This window comes from Poeciliopsis prolifica, unplaced genomic scaffold, assembly GCF_027474105.1.
Source record: "Poeciliopsis prolifica strain line A6 unplaced genomic scaffold, Auburn_PproV2 SCAFFOLD040, whole genome shotgun sequence".
Lineage (NCBI taxonomy): Eukaryota > Metazoa > Chordata > Actinopteri > Cyprinodontiformes > Poeciliidae > Poeciliopsis > Poeciliopsis prolifica.
The window spans coordinates 1,910,207-1,925,599 of NW_026562415.1; the positions used below are offsets into that span (position 1 = coordinate 1,910,207).

Genomic DNA, 15,393 nt, shown 5'->3' on the forward strand with positions numbered 1-15,393 from the left:
CAGAGATATTTCTATCACACACTGATTCACTCCCAACATAACTTTGCATGACCTGAGCGCAACCCCTGAGCTAAAATTGAAATCTGCTGTGTTAGTCAAACTGATGTACTGCTGCTTCCAATTACTTCCTACCATCCAATTCTGCTTCTCGTTACAACTCCTTCTGGAATGGAAATATGGATTAATTCCCCTTTCCTTTCATTTCTCAAGGATCGTGAAACATATTCATAAGACGGAGATCTTCAGCTTTGTGTAAATTGATACCATGCTTCTGCATATCTGTGCCAGAGTGGCTCAAACCTCCTCACACGTAACCCAGCAGCAGGTCTGATTCCTGCAGAAAATGGGATCTCCACATTTCTCTGTCTGGTGAAATGTGTTAGTTTTGATGACTTATGCCAAAAGGGAGGATTTACGATGCATTTATTTATTTTTTTGTCGAGGCGAATGGAGCTGCATGGAAAAGGCGATGTTCTGCATAGAAATATAACGCACAAAGCCAGGAGGTGTAGATAAAAACACAGCTTTCACTGTAACTCATGCTATGCAAGCAATCAAGACTCAGAATGAAAAGCAGGAGCTTTTCACCTGCTCATCCCCCTCTCTTTGAACAAATTCGCATGCATACCTATCTAATGCAATGCTAATTCACAGGAAGACAACATGTTAGCCCATGATAAGCTGCAGAGGCACAGACTGCAGTGTAAGTAGGTTAGACCCCAGGAGCCCTGAAGACACAGTCTGGCTTTCGAACTTTTAAAGAATTATGACAGTGTTGCAACATCTGCTGCCTCAGAGGAAGAACGACAGTGATGAATGGCCAGGTGTGCCTAGTTTGTGTGTGTGTGTGTGTGCAAACTAAGCTGCACACATCGAGAGTGCAGGAAACAAAGGACCCACAGAGTGAGTGTGTGTGAGTAAATCCACATGCACTTACAGACAGGCAGGCAGGTTGGCTGAGGGACCACTTTAATAAGCAATGCATACATCTGTGGCAGATGACAGTTTCTGTTTGCTAAGAACCACCAATTAACGGTGTATGTAAGCATCCATGGCAAGCGTGCACCATGCGATCTGTCAGAAACACACCAGCGTGTTTGTGATGGTGCACCGTTTAATAGCCACCAACCATGTTCCTATGAATGCATGTCCAGATGAATAAATAATCCCCCCTGGAACAGATAAAGATTAATGATGTATTTATCATCCAATGACAAGAGCTTTATGCGGCACATTCAAGATCAGTATCTTGACTGCGGCTGTTAAAGCCCAGCTGATGAGATCATTGAGCTGCAGAGAATACAATAGCCCTTCACTGTCAGAAAAATAATTGCCAGGCTTCTGAAATCTGACGTGTGCCACATACTGTTCGACGATCTGTAGTCAAGAGTCTTTACGTTATGGACAAAGGCTCTTAAGCACGCATGCATACACTGCAGGTGGAAAAAGACAGACATTCATTCACTGTTGTACATCAGGCAGGATCATCAAAGGTCACAGTGTCAGCGAAATAAAATGTTTATGTTCAGTTTCAATACTTTCTCTGTCTTGTGCCAAACATTTTGGGTGTTTTTCCATGATCTTTTCACAACAGGTTGCTGGAATTATGGCTCATGCCTCCTGAACTGGTGTAACTTTTACTAAACGCATGCATTTTTACTGATAGTAATAATTTTGTAGTTCAAACAGAAAGTCACGCATCTTCACTGTTCTCTCAGCCGGTGAAGGTGAAGCTCATCAGCCTAAACAAGTCAGTTGCATTTGCTGCTTTGGAACATTTGAGCATCTTCAACTTACGACCCAGATGTATTTGGACTTCCAGTGACTCTTGGGAGGTATTGTTTTAACATTTTCAAATTAAACAGCCATGAAGTATTAGATCACTATGTGCTTGATAATAAAATAGACATTTTTTCTGTCTCAAGAATAACCGGACAGTCAAATAGAAAAGACGGGACAAACTTGAAGAGGTACCAATGAGAATTTAGTTTCTTATTTTGTTTAACTTTTTGTTCAAATGTAATAATGTAAGAACGCATAAGAAAATTACAAATTCTTTATGTATATTTTGTTTAATTGAAGTATCACCACATTTGAGCTATTGGTAAAAAGAGAGTGTCACTAATATTTTCAGAGAAAACATAAAGTTCACAATTTAAATTGTCTTTAGCCTCTTTTATTAGCAAGTAGAAGCAGCAGTTTTGTGTGTATTCCCTACTAAACATAAAACTACCTTGACTGAGATTTATAAAAGCCTGTCAATATTTCCAAATCCAGAATGACAGACAGTGAAAGCTCAACAAGATAAACAAGAGTAGCATTATATTACTATTTTCTTCCTTCCATCTTATCAGCAGATTTTCTTGCTCTTACAGCCTAAACAAGTCAGACATATCTGACTATAATGCATCTCTAAACAAAACACAGCTGTACAAAAAACAGAACAGAATAAATCCCAAAGTAATGTTTACTAATAAGATTTTGATTTTTGAAATAGAAACTACCTTCAAATATTTTCTGCTTTGTTTAAAAAAACAAACAAAACAACTAAATCTTCTATGAAAACCATCCCTCCACATTTGCTCCTTCGTTCTTTTCGACGGGCAGTTAGGGGAAGACTCAAGGTGCCTCAGGTGACGTGGACTTGGTGTCTTCACCGTTCTTATGTCCAGGTGAGACTGGAGGCAGGATGGACTTTGTCTCAAGTCCCATATTGCAATCTGAAAAGTTGGAGCCAGGAACAGCAGATTGCTCAATTTCTGCATATGGAATGTCAAATGTTTGCACTGCTGCCTGGAAAAATCAAATTTGTGTCATTGGCTACATGTAGCCAATTTCTAGTTAAAAAAAAAAAAAAGCTTTTTTTTTTAACTAGAAAAAAAAAAGAACCCATACTGACCGTTGAGCATTTCTGCCGTGTGTTCCAATAGGGTTCCATCGAGAGCTTCAACACTGCCACCGAGTGACACGGGAACATCTAGAGCTGAGGCGGGACGAGACACTTCTGAGCTGCATGTAAAATAAGATAAAGTAGAGGTGAAAGGTCAGACTAACTGTTAGTTTCCAATAAGTCTGACCTTTGTGGAAGAGTTGCAAAAAGAAAGCTATTGTTAACATGCATAAGTTAGTTCCAGGGGTGAGGAGCATAAATGTTTCCACCCCTTTAGCAGAGTCAAATCAAATCAAATTTTATTTGTATAAGCACATTTCAGAAACAAGGCATTTCAAAGTGCTTTACATCATAAACACAAAGTCATGCATCATGGAATAAACAATACATCGTTACATATTACATTTCAAATACAATTCTGAACAGGTGTGTTTTTAGTTGAGATTTAAAGGAAGTCAGGGTTTCCACTGTTTTACAGTTTTTTGGAAGTTTGTTCCAAATTTTTGGTCCATAGATGCTGAAAGCTGTTTCTCCTCTTTTGGTTCTGGTTCTGGGGATGCAGAGCAGACCAGAACCAGAAGACCTGAGAGGTCGGGAAGGTTGATACAACAACAGCAGATCTTTGATGTATTGTGGTGCTAAACCGTTCAGTGATTTATAAACTAACAACAGTATTTTAAAATCTATTCTTTGAGCTACAGGGAGCCAGTGGAGGGACTTTAAAACTGGTGTTATGTGCTCCACTGTATCTTCCTGGTTTTAGTGAGAACGCGAGCAGCAGCGTTCTGGATCAGCTGCAGCTGTTTGATTGATTTGTTGGACAGGCCTCTGAAGACGCTGTTACAATAATCAATGCGACTAAAGATTACATGAGCTGCATGTAAAATAAGATGAAGTGGAGGTGAAAGGTCAGATAAACTATTAGTTTCCAATAAACTATCAATCAACGTTGCAAACAATGTTCAAAATCATGTAACATGTTTTCCTTCCAACGACCTGCACCCGAACGCACCCACATCTCATATTTCATTCTAAAGTAACAATGTACAGTTATATGTTATAAAAAGAAAATCCACCTTGAGTGTAAGTGTGCACACAGGAATGTCATGACCTGCAGAAGCAATAAAATCTGAATTTATGAGTGGGTGTGCTGATGTGTAGAAGTGTCCAACTGAGTATATAGAGAAAATGTGAAGACATTTGTCCCCAAGTGGCTCATAGGAAGAAAACGAGGTCTATAAAATGAAAAAAATAAAAAATACTTCAAGGATGCTAATAATGCTTCAGGGTGAGAAGCAACAAGTCTACTATGAAAACATTACGTCTGTTGAGAATTTGTTTTGGGTTTAACCAGGATTTCCTTAGGACTTATTTGGGATATGATAATTTAATAGGTAACTATTTGAGTTGCAGTTATTTCATAAACCTAGTTAGCATTTGATAGTATTTGGTTCAAAACAGACTGCGACAGACTGCCGACCTGTCCAGGGTATACCCCGCCTCTCGCCCGGAACGTAGTTGGAGATAGGCACCAGCAACTCCCAACCCAATAGGGACAAGGGTGGACAGACAATGGATGGATGGTTCAAAACAGACTATTTGTGAACCTTTAACAGAATGGACTCTATGTCCCATGAAGCTTTAGAACTAGTAGAAGAAATTTAAGTTAGACAAAAAAGACATTTTTGGAGGGTTTTTTTCCCAAAAAAAAAAAAGGCTGTTAGCTGAGTTCCTATACTCTGTTGTAAATCATTATGTATGATTCGTTCATCTTTTTATTCACTAAAGTTCATCTGAATAATTCACCTGACTCCTTTTCGTCTTTGAATTAGTCGAATAGACAACAACCTTTCTGTAAAATGAATGTTCTGGAGAATTCTCATCTGTTAAAAATTTTCCCCAACATGGCAAAATTTTGGACAAACACTGGTTCAGGTTATTAACTCCACTGGCCTGAATAAGTGAATAATAATTTTGGTTCTTTACAGTTTTGTGTTGACTGACCTGCTAATATCCTGAGTGTGGGAACCAGGATCTTGATCACGTGCCGCAATTTGGCTAAAACAAGCAAAGAAATTAGGCTAATTAAATTTAGAACAACATATTTCAGACCAACTAGCACCCTTAGTGGTTTTCCTAACCCTCAATGTCAAACTCATACTAAGCCATTAAAATGCAGTTATTGTAGGACAAGTGTTGCGATTACACTAAATTGGCCCAACATTGAATGCCTACTTTAAATTAGGCCCTGGAGTGAAGTAGAGTGGCTGCCACTTACCTGTGCAGTTTGAAGAGGTGGCTGTACAACCCTGGTTTCTTTCCAAGAATAGCTTCCCTTGCCAGCTCCTCTCGCTTCCTCAAGGAGGCAAGCTCCTGCAGAAAGAGAAGAAACGGAAACACCTCAATAGCAGCCAGCTGAAAATGACTTCTTCCAACATCTGTTTCAGATGTATGTTCTAATTCCACTTGCAGGCTTTGCTGTGCTTCAAGACACAAACTCACGATTGATGTTTTTCGACAGCTGGAATCTGCCTGGACTTTAGCTAAGCTGGTTTCGATGGTTGATCCAGGGAGTGACTCTGATTCTACTGGTGTTGTTGCTGATTCCTCGACTGAATCAAAGTCTGAAACATTATTTGGAGAGCATGGAATTTACATTTTTGTAGCTTAATACTTGAACACCAAAACGACCAAAAATAGCAATAGTGGTCTTAGCTTTTATATGAAGAAGAGAGTTGGGATTTGTGACCTTTAATATAAGAGTTCGGTGACAGGTTTTATCATTCAAGTTACTGTGCATGAATATGTTTCCTTGGGAACCCAGTAAAATAACAGCTTTCACTTTGCTTTAAACATGATAAAATAAGCCAACTATCTAATATAAACCTCATCTCTTTCTTAGTGCATGGACGTTTATGGCCTACAGTAAGTGATGGTTTTCAAATAAATAAAATCCACCCCAGATATTCTGAGTTAATCCCACAGTAGGTTGATGGCATTAGGTTGATGGGTGCTGTGACTTTGAATGAAATTAAATGATGAATGAGATTTAAAAATTTTTTATGAACATTTAGCTTAGAATTTCATCCAAAATACCTAACTACCCAAAGAAATACACTGATATGCCATTTGCACATGTTGCCATTATGAAAATGGTAACAATTGGGAAAAGATTATGGGATACAGATGAGTAGCTGGAATTATGGTAAGATTTATTTACTATCAGGTAATTTGAAGCCTAACAATCGATAATCATATGCCCTTTCACAAAACAAGTATTTAAAATCTTGAAACCTATTGATGAACTGGAAATCTAAAAAGAGAAACACATTTCAAACTGTCAGAGGAGGTTTCACTGCTGCTCTTCTCTTTTTCCACTTCCTCTTCCTTTGGTTTCTCCTCCTCCTCTCTTGTCTTCTGCTCTTCCTTTTCCTCCAGCTCCTCAACGAACATGCGAACCTTCACTATTTCCAGCAATGTCTGGTAAGCTTCCTCATAGTTATCTAAATAAGTACAGACATACATGAAAGCACAAGGAAGTTGGGTCCTGAACAGAGCCAGTGCATCCAACATCAAAGAGCAATGAATCAGATATGTAGATGTTGACCTTGGTGTAATGAGGGGCTCGCTAGCACTGCATAAAATTGATGAATGTCTTAAACTCACTGTTTGTTCATCTCATTAAGAAAACAGCTAACAGGCTGAGAGCTATCAAGAGGCAAGATAAACACAGTGATCTTGCAGCTAAATGTGGATTTTACTGCAGCAACCTACCAATATGCTTAGAATGCACTTAAAGGACATCATGTGTAAACAGTTTAATGTTTGGAGAAATTATACATATTGGAATTTAAAAGCAAACAGTGCACAAATACATTTCCTTCGCATTTTACCACATGGAATGACATTGTCGAATCCTGGACGTTCTTCATTGGTTTTTGAATAGAGGGCCACGTGCACTGCAAGATCAATCTGTGGCTGGCTGTAACGGTTAGTGCTTTTCAAGTGGGTGATCAACTTCTCTATCTCCGTGGGTATAAGCAGAATGTATCGAGGCTTAAAGCAAGTCTTCTTTAGACTGAAAACACCCTGCAAAAAAAAACAAACAAAAAAGCACAATTTTATCTATTTGACAAATTATTCATTGTGTTAAATTTTTATTATTAAAGCAGTCCCAGAATATTTAGAACAAAATCTTGTTTTAATATTAGTTTAACATGAGTACCTCCAGCTCCATATGTACACAACAAACCACCTCATGATTTGCTACTTCCTCTATTGCACCTCTGGTGAGGCCAAACAGATGGCTGCCATATTGCATGGTCAATAGAAATTTACCCTTACATTAAAAAAGAAGAAAAAAGCTTTATTTTACATGAAAAAACAGCAAACATAAATACACACATTCCCAGCATGTTCTGTCAAGCTGAACAACCTGAGGCTATTTTGAACTTTTGACCTGGTAGTCAGGGTGAAATCCTCTTTGTTATTTCTCACAGGTAAACCTTACAGCCTTAAGATTACTTGTCAACATAGGAGAAGATATGCAGTTGTGAAAAAATTAGAACATTTATTAATTTTTCAAAATCTGTACTCTTTCTGGTTAAACTCTAATCCTTGATAAGAGATGAGAAAAAAGAGTCTGGCCACCATGATATTACCACCACGTGTCACAGACGGATCAGTGAGCGGATGTGATTGAAAGCTTATTAGTAAACTGATCAGAATACCCTGGTCCATATGTTTGTTGTGTCAAATAATATAATTTCAGATTATATCGGTTTAATTTTATCTTGTTTGGGGTCCTTCCAGAACCCAAGAAGTGTTTCAAGATTGTGTGTTGAAAAGCCCATCTTGGGACTAAAAGGCAGAGCTAGAAGATTGAGAAATTTAACAATGTAGGACAGCATTGAACCAAAAAGCTGTCTACAGAAAAGTGGAGGAATAAAAATACAGGAAGGCTCAAACAGGGGCAGGGATAGATTGTAAATTATGTGGTACTGGAGAAGACAAAACGCGTCAATAGCTGCTTCAAAGCCATTCCTGTGTAAATCACAGACACACAGACCTCTATAAATTATCTCCTACCAACCTTACATAACAGCTGACTTGACAAGACAGTGAAGATGGAAAACAAATGTGTTCAGGACCCAAGGACACATTTGGCTTCTCCACCAGTCGTAAATTATTATTTCAGTTGCTTATGTATACCTATGTTATGGGAAATTCTGAGCAGCAATCCCCAATACTATTTCTTCTTGTTTCAAATAATTCAAATGGATTTGATACCTCATCCGAAAAACTGAATAATCAAATCAAATTAAATTAATATGGTCTAAAGAAATCTCAGAAAAACATAATTATGGTAAAGGTACTGATGGAAAAAGAGCTACCAAGTTAATAGAGAAATCAATTCACCCAAGAAAAACTAATTATCTCCACAACACATCAAAACCAGCCTCTAAAATCAATTTGAAACTTCCTGTGGGAGACGTGAGAATTGAGCTCACTTTAAACATAATTTATCAAGAATATTGGGTATGTATTTTGACAAAATCTGGGAAATATTCATTTATTCTAATTATTTGTGAGATTACAAATGCAAACAACTGCTAAAAACACCTCTAAAAATCTTAATCTTTAGTTTGTCACAAACAAAGGGGGAGGATTCTCACCATGAGAACTAAGTTCTGAAATTCGTCTTCACTGACAAAGTGATAATCAACCCCGTTCTTCTCTCCAGGGTGTGGTTGCCGTGTTGTGTGACAGATGCTGTGACATATGAAGAGTTAGTTAGTACGCTGAAGCAAATTCACATGCATTCTAGAAAAATCAGTGCTGCAAAATAGTATTCACACCCAACAGCCTTATTTTCCTTTTCTGTCACGTTAGATTACAGATACATTCCATACACATTTTAAAAACAGACTAGGAAAACCCAGATTAATACATTCTTTTACTAAAGAAGAAAGCTATTCAAGCTAACCTGACACTTTTTGAAAAAGTAAATTTCCCTCAAACTGGATGTACAATAACGCCAATCAACTGTTGGCCAGATGGTGATTTTTAGATCCAAACAATTGTTGTTCTGGTTAAACAGACCCAACACCACATATGAAAGACAAGAAGAAGATACAGATTATTAAAAGCTCTTGTCAGACTGACCCAACACCAAAGTCTTTAACAAACTCCTGGCAGTCTGCGAACCAAGTCCCCTTTCCTACAGCCTTCAGGGCCCGTCAGCACCAGCATTGGGTATGGGGTGTTTGGAGCAGGCATTGTACTGCACGCAATCAGACAAAAACACACACTTTCTTCATTGACTTCCATCTTATATGCATAATTTAACACTTGTTTCTCTTTCTAAGGAACATGGGTAAAATACCACAAGGCAATGAAAACCACTGCAGACTTTATCAACTGAAGATCAATGTTCTCAAAAATATAAGAGCTGACACAAGCAATGTTGATAAGACATCAAGAGAAATCAGTACTGTATATCTGAAAACTATCTGTGAAAGTTATTTTAGATGGGATGAAAAGTTGTTCAGGGTAAATGGTAAGCATGAATAGTAAATTATGCAACATGTTTGTCATTTTAGAAACTAAATCATGAAGCCACTTCATCAATATGTAAAATCTAACAAAAAATATTGAAATACTCATTCAAACCTTCGATAGAGAACCTGTGGCTGTGCCATCCGGTGAACCATATTTGTGATGTGATCTTTTGCTGCTACTATGTCCATAGGAGGCTCAAACATGTTCAGTGAACACACCTGGAGTTTGTGATCGGACACATTAAATATTCTACACACAATTTACACATAAAGTGACAAAATGTAGATTCTCACCTTTTCTTCAACAGTGACTTTCTTATTGTCTAGCATTGATAAACTTCGGTGAAGATAGATGACTGTCAGTCTGTAGTCCTGGTGCTCCTAATAATTGCAAATACTTTGCATTTTTCAAAAACTCCAACAACACCGACTCAATGAATAAGATATATTCTATCTGCAATGTCATGTTCAAATTCTTAAACTTGAAAAAAAAAATAAATGAATAAATCTGGAGGTTCCTACAAAAAACTCTGTTGATATTGTTTATATTAAGGTATATGGTTGAGGTTTAAACTTGCGAAATTATGTATCTTTACGTTATCAGCGCTACAGTTTAATCAGTAATACTTTTAGAACAAGCTTATGTCAGATTATGATTTCTTGGTTAATGTCAAATTGTCATGACAAAGAACATTCGAAAAATGTCAACTTTGTATTAAAAGTTTCATGATTTACCGAATGACACTTTATGACAATAGTCATATTCATGAAGACTTACTCATGTTCATGACAGGTGTTACGTCATGTTTATGACAGTGTCATGACAGTCTTATTCACAACCCGTCAAAATAAAGTGTTACCCAGAATTCTTTCACAAAAAACTCTCCAAACTTATTAGCCCCCTTGAGAACTGACCTCTTTATTTGGCCAAGCACATCATTGAATCAATAAAGGTAAAAGGTTACCCGACACTTTATACACAGTATAAAATCCTCACCAAGGGCTTGAGCTCCCACTTGAGAAAACATGCCAAAAACAATTCAGACTTGAGAAAAAGAATTGATGTGCACAAAGCAGGAGAAAGATATTCATAGTTAGCACAGTATTTCCAAAATGAAGAAGCTTGAAGAAGGTTTCACAAGCTTGAAAGAGACGATGGGTCAAAGATCTAACTATCCAGTTAAATGGATAGACGGCATTAATATTGGCATATAGGACTAATAATTTTGACCTCAACTGTATTTTACATTCTTATGGGTGAAGACTCTTGTATGTAAATATTTCACTCACCTGCACAGGATTATCCAGGAGATTGAGGTTTGTCAGCATCGGTAGATCAATGATATGTTTTAGATCTTCAATTTCCATAATCTGAAGGAAAAAATTATATGTATATTTTTTTAATAAAAACGGTTTAAGAAACTATGATCCCATGAAAAACGATGACTATTATTTGTCTAAAGTTGGATTTAGCTAGTTTTCAAGCCTGTTGTGAGCTTGAAAATAGTATACTATCTTATCTGTATGTACTAGATATAATACAGCAAACTTTGGGAAATGAAAAGTTTCTTACTTTTAACACTATAATTTGATTATTTTTTTTAACATTCTGTTTATTGAGCTCTTCTTTCATAACATATATTCTTTCACAAAAGTATTGATTTTGAACCTAGATTGCAAGTAAAACGCAGGTATACATTATATACATCTACAAAGATGATAGAGAACGTTCTGTCCTGTTGCTGAACATACCTGGTTTTTCTCCAAGTTGATGTAGTATAGATAGCGGAGATTCTGAATTCCTGAAAGAGAAGTGATGGAATTCCTCGACAAATCAAGAAACTGTATGTTCTGTAACTTCTCCAACCCTTCACAACTGTGGAGCTGGTTTTCCTTCTAATACAAACAGCAAAAAGGGAAACATTAATGATAATGTATGTGCAGCAAGTCCTTTTTATACTTTTATTAATAATTCTATTAGGAATGATCCACACAGCGCCTGAGCTTTGTTACCCTTATTACTGAGCTGAGTGGCAGGACTGGCTCTTTGCTAAATGCTGACAGGCTTGGACTGACAGCTAAACAGCTGTTGAGGGGCTAGCACAGCATGCTGACGAACCACAGAACAAGACCTGGGCTCAACAGTCTTGTCAACCTGATTCTCTATCTATTCTACTGACAAAAGTTGTTATCCAACTGCCTGGCCACACCTTGGCCTGCTCTTGCCAAGCATCCTGCCAGACAGAGGGTTGCTGTCAGCAGGGGAGGGTGACCGTGTTGGTCCCTGGAAGCTCTGGGTCGGCACTATGATGTGCTGGGAAACAGACTGGCTGACAATGCCATGCTGCTTTAGGAGGCGCGTTGGGGAAGGAGCGGGGTCATGGGCAGGACGAGATGGATGCTGGAGGGAAAGGGGAATGTGTGCAGGCTGAATTCGGTCCAGGTTCAGTCAAAGACCTGGTCCCTAAAGGAAGCTCCAGAGAGAGGCAGATACAGCCAGACCAATAGATGCTGACAATGAGAAAAACACGGAGGCCCTAGAAAATGCACCCACACAGAACGACTAAGAACAAGTGGAAAAAGCATGCCGTTGGGACATACAGTGATGTTTGTTAAATATTAAAATGTGGCAAAAACAGATTGAGAACAGCAAAGGAGGACAGAAAAAATATGAAACTGAGCTTGTTTCAAAAGAAAAAGTCAAGTTCAGAAACATTTTAAACACTCAATAAATAATAGAGATTTAATTTAAAATAATTCTTTGAAAATATAGATTCATATGTAAGGATCAAAATTTTCAAATGCTGCAAAATAATAAAATCTTACCAGGCTGAGAGACGTAATAGGCAGATTGCCCAGGTTGCTGATTTTTGTGATTTGGTTGTGAGCCAGGCTGAGATGGTTGAGGATAGAACAATCTGTGAGACCGTTGACTTCAGAGAGACAGTTGTCTGAGCAAATGATTAAGAAATTTTTTTTTTAGGTAAACAAACTTGCTATGCATAAATCAATATAAAAAAATAAGATAAAATGATGGCAACATTTCACAAGTGACATTTCATAGTACTGGCTTGGGTTTTCAGTAAGGCTGTCAAGCGACAAATACAAACAAAATTGTTTCTCCCATCTTAATATACTAGAATATCTATGTGGACATTGTAATATGGAAGTAACTACTTTAAAAGTAATTGACTTGTTTCTTTTTTGTAATTAATAAATGCTTCAGTGAACCACAGAGCATTTTCTAAAAAAAAATAATCGAACTCAAAACAAACAAATAATGATGATGGGGGGAAAAAAGCCATCCAAACCAACCTGGTCCTACTTGAAAAAGTAAACGCCCCCTCTGGCTGTGCCACCCAACAACTGATATAAAGCACTTGCTCTTTTTCCATAACTGTGAAAGAGTTGTCCACAACTCTTCAGCCTCATACCATCACACTATGTTATTTTATGAAAGTGGTAAGGTTATGAACACTTAAAAAAGGATTCACTTTTGTCTCATCAGTCTTTTTTCCCCCCTATAATCTTTGGGATAACCAAGATGTTCTTTCTTCAATTCAGACAAGGTCCACATCAAACTCTTGCGTTGACAAGTCACTGAAGTTATATTTTGTACCATCGGTACACTCTGAAAGCATTAAAATAAAGAAATAAAGTATAATTTATAGTCTAATGCGGATTTTGGCGAATAGAAACTTCAGACTATAGGAGTTTTGTTAAAGCATCAGGCGATGCGATGACATCCACATCCTTTAAAGTGAATGAGTGCAAGGATACAGTCCAGATTCAGCTTTCGCAGGCAGCAAAAGCCTGCCAGATCCTTTATGTCTGGTATTCGGTTATGGGAGAAATTAGCCACCTGGAAATCAGAAGAAAGCAGTAAACTTTTAACAAATAACTAAAACTTGCAATGTACAACCTCTTTTGAACAAGACTCTGCAAATGTTCACTGTCATTGAAGGGCAGCTAATGCCTTGTAAGCAAATTCAGAGCGACTACAGATGTGCTATGGTAATCCAGGCCTATCTTAGGGGAATAGTGCTAGAAAATGATGCCCAAGCCACCAATCAAATGTTGTCTTATCCTGTCAGTTCAAGGTCCTGCACCTCGAGGTACCGGAGTGGCTGGAATTGGAAGAAGTTGGAGATTTCATTGTGAGACACATCCAGGTAGATAAGGTGGGGTATGTGGTTCAGGCAGGATATATCTACAAGTTGTGATGAAATGTATTATAATTAGAATAAATCATTTAGTCATCATATGTCAACACATTATACCACAAGAAAAGTTGATTATAATTTTCCAGTTTGCCATATTGCACAAAATCATGAATGAAAGTAAATGAAAAATGGAAAAAAATGTTACCTTCTATGTTGTTGTGTTGCAGTTCTAGCTTTTCAAGATTGACATACTTGCATAACAAAGATATGTCTATAAGACTGAGATTCTGGAGAAGAAAAGAACACACTCAGGAATAAAGTTAATCAGGCTTCAATGAATCAATGTCCAGGTTGTGGGTACACATCTCACAGGTAGGGATAGGTGGCATAGAACATGATGCTGCCCGGTCAGATCAAGTCCAAGATGGGACAAACCTTTGGACACCATTTCTTCAGTTAACAACCCCTCCTATGGTGACATCAAAAAACATTTTTTTAGAGGACTAATAGTCCATGCTGTTATGCTCAACATTGTTGAGACACCGCAGCAGATTTAGATTTTTAGCAATTATTTAAGTCAAACAAAGTGGAAATAATCATGACCTTTTTGAAAGCTGTATTGTTTTCTTCCAGAAATAATACCCATTATTCTGGGAACAGACATCTCCTATACTCAGGAGATGTCTGTTTCTTTTACAACTAGAACCAAAAATTAAAATGACATTGCACCTGAATCTGCTGGGGCTCCAAACTACTTAAATGTAATTTTATGTACACAATTCACAGTTTTCTATTAAGATATTTTAAAATATTTGAAGACCGCTGATTTCTGTGAGGTCAACACTTATATCAAAAAGTGAAAATGCTCATCTACTCCATATTTAAAATCCTGCTTAAAAAGAGACTCCAATCTGTACCCGTTCATGCACTTCCGGTAATTTCAAAATAGTCAACCTTTACACCTTGCTATTTAGTTCAGTCGCCTTCAACTCAAGGTCATCTTTTTTTTCAGCGCCATGACGAGGTGAACATAAATTGAATACATGAAAATACACCATTGTGACGATTTTTAGGAGAAAATCTTAAATAATATGCTCCGTTTAGATTTATTCAAGTCAACATGAAGCGTTTACATTTTTACCTGGACTTCGACGTTTTCTTCTAACGTCTCTGGTTCTTCTAACGTCTCTGGTTCTTTTAATGTCTCTGGTTCTTTTAACGTCTCTGGTTCGACCTGTGGCTCCCTGCTTTCCTTCTCCATCGTCAGAAGTTGCTGCTCCTGTGATTCTTCCTCCATTGTGTCGTTACACAAATAAACCGCTGACGTATCTTTGAAATACAGCTTTTAGAGGAAAACTAAGTGGGCAATGTGCGCGACCAATAAACAGCTAATTCTTTGCCTTCCGAGGTTAGCTTATCCCAGGTCCTGCAAAGTTGTGTCGGTTGACTACCATGGCAACGGCTCACCAGACGAAGTGCATTTTGGGCCTTGTAGTTCTTTACCCTGCACCTTTTTAGAGACTGAAGAAAAACGAAAAACAAGGTATGAGAAAATAATAAAAATAAAAATAATACTAGGAGAGAAGCTATTGAACATACTTCTGTCCAGTAGGTGAATGGAAGTCCGCATTTTCATGGACTTTATTTAAGTTTTGAGGGAGATCTAAACAGGAGGAAACTGCAGTATGGAGGGATTATTATGGATTGTCTTCTGAAAATGGCAAGTGGATGGCAAGTGCATTCTTTCTCTGTCATAGGGACAAAGCATGCTGAATACAGT

The 15,393-nt window shown here is 37.7% G+C and overlaps 1 pseudogene; it reads right to left on the reverse strand.

The window, feature by feature from the left end:
• Window positions 1-2,093: 2,093 nt before the first annotated feature.
• LOC129375610 (leucine-rich repeat and guanylate kinase domain-containing protein-like) lies at window positions 2,094-15,083 on the reverse strand (annotated as a pseudogene).
• Window positions 15,084-15,393: the final 310 nt, after the last annotated feature.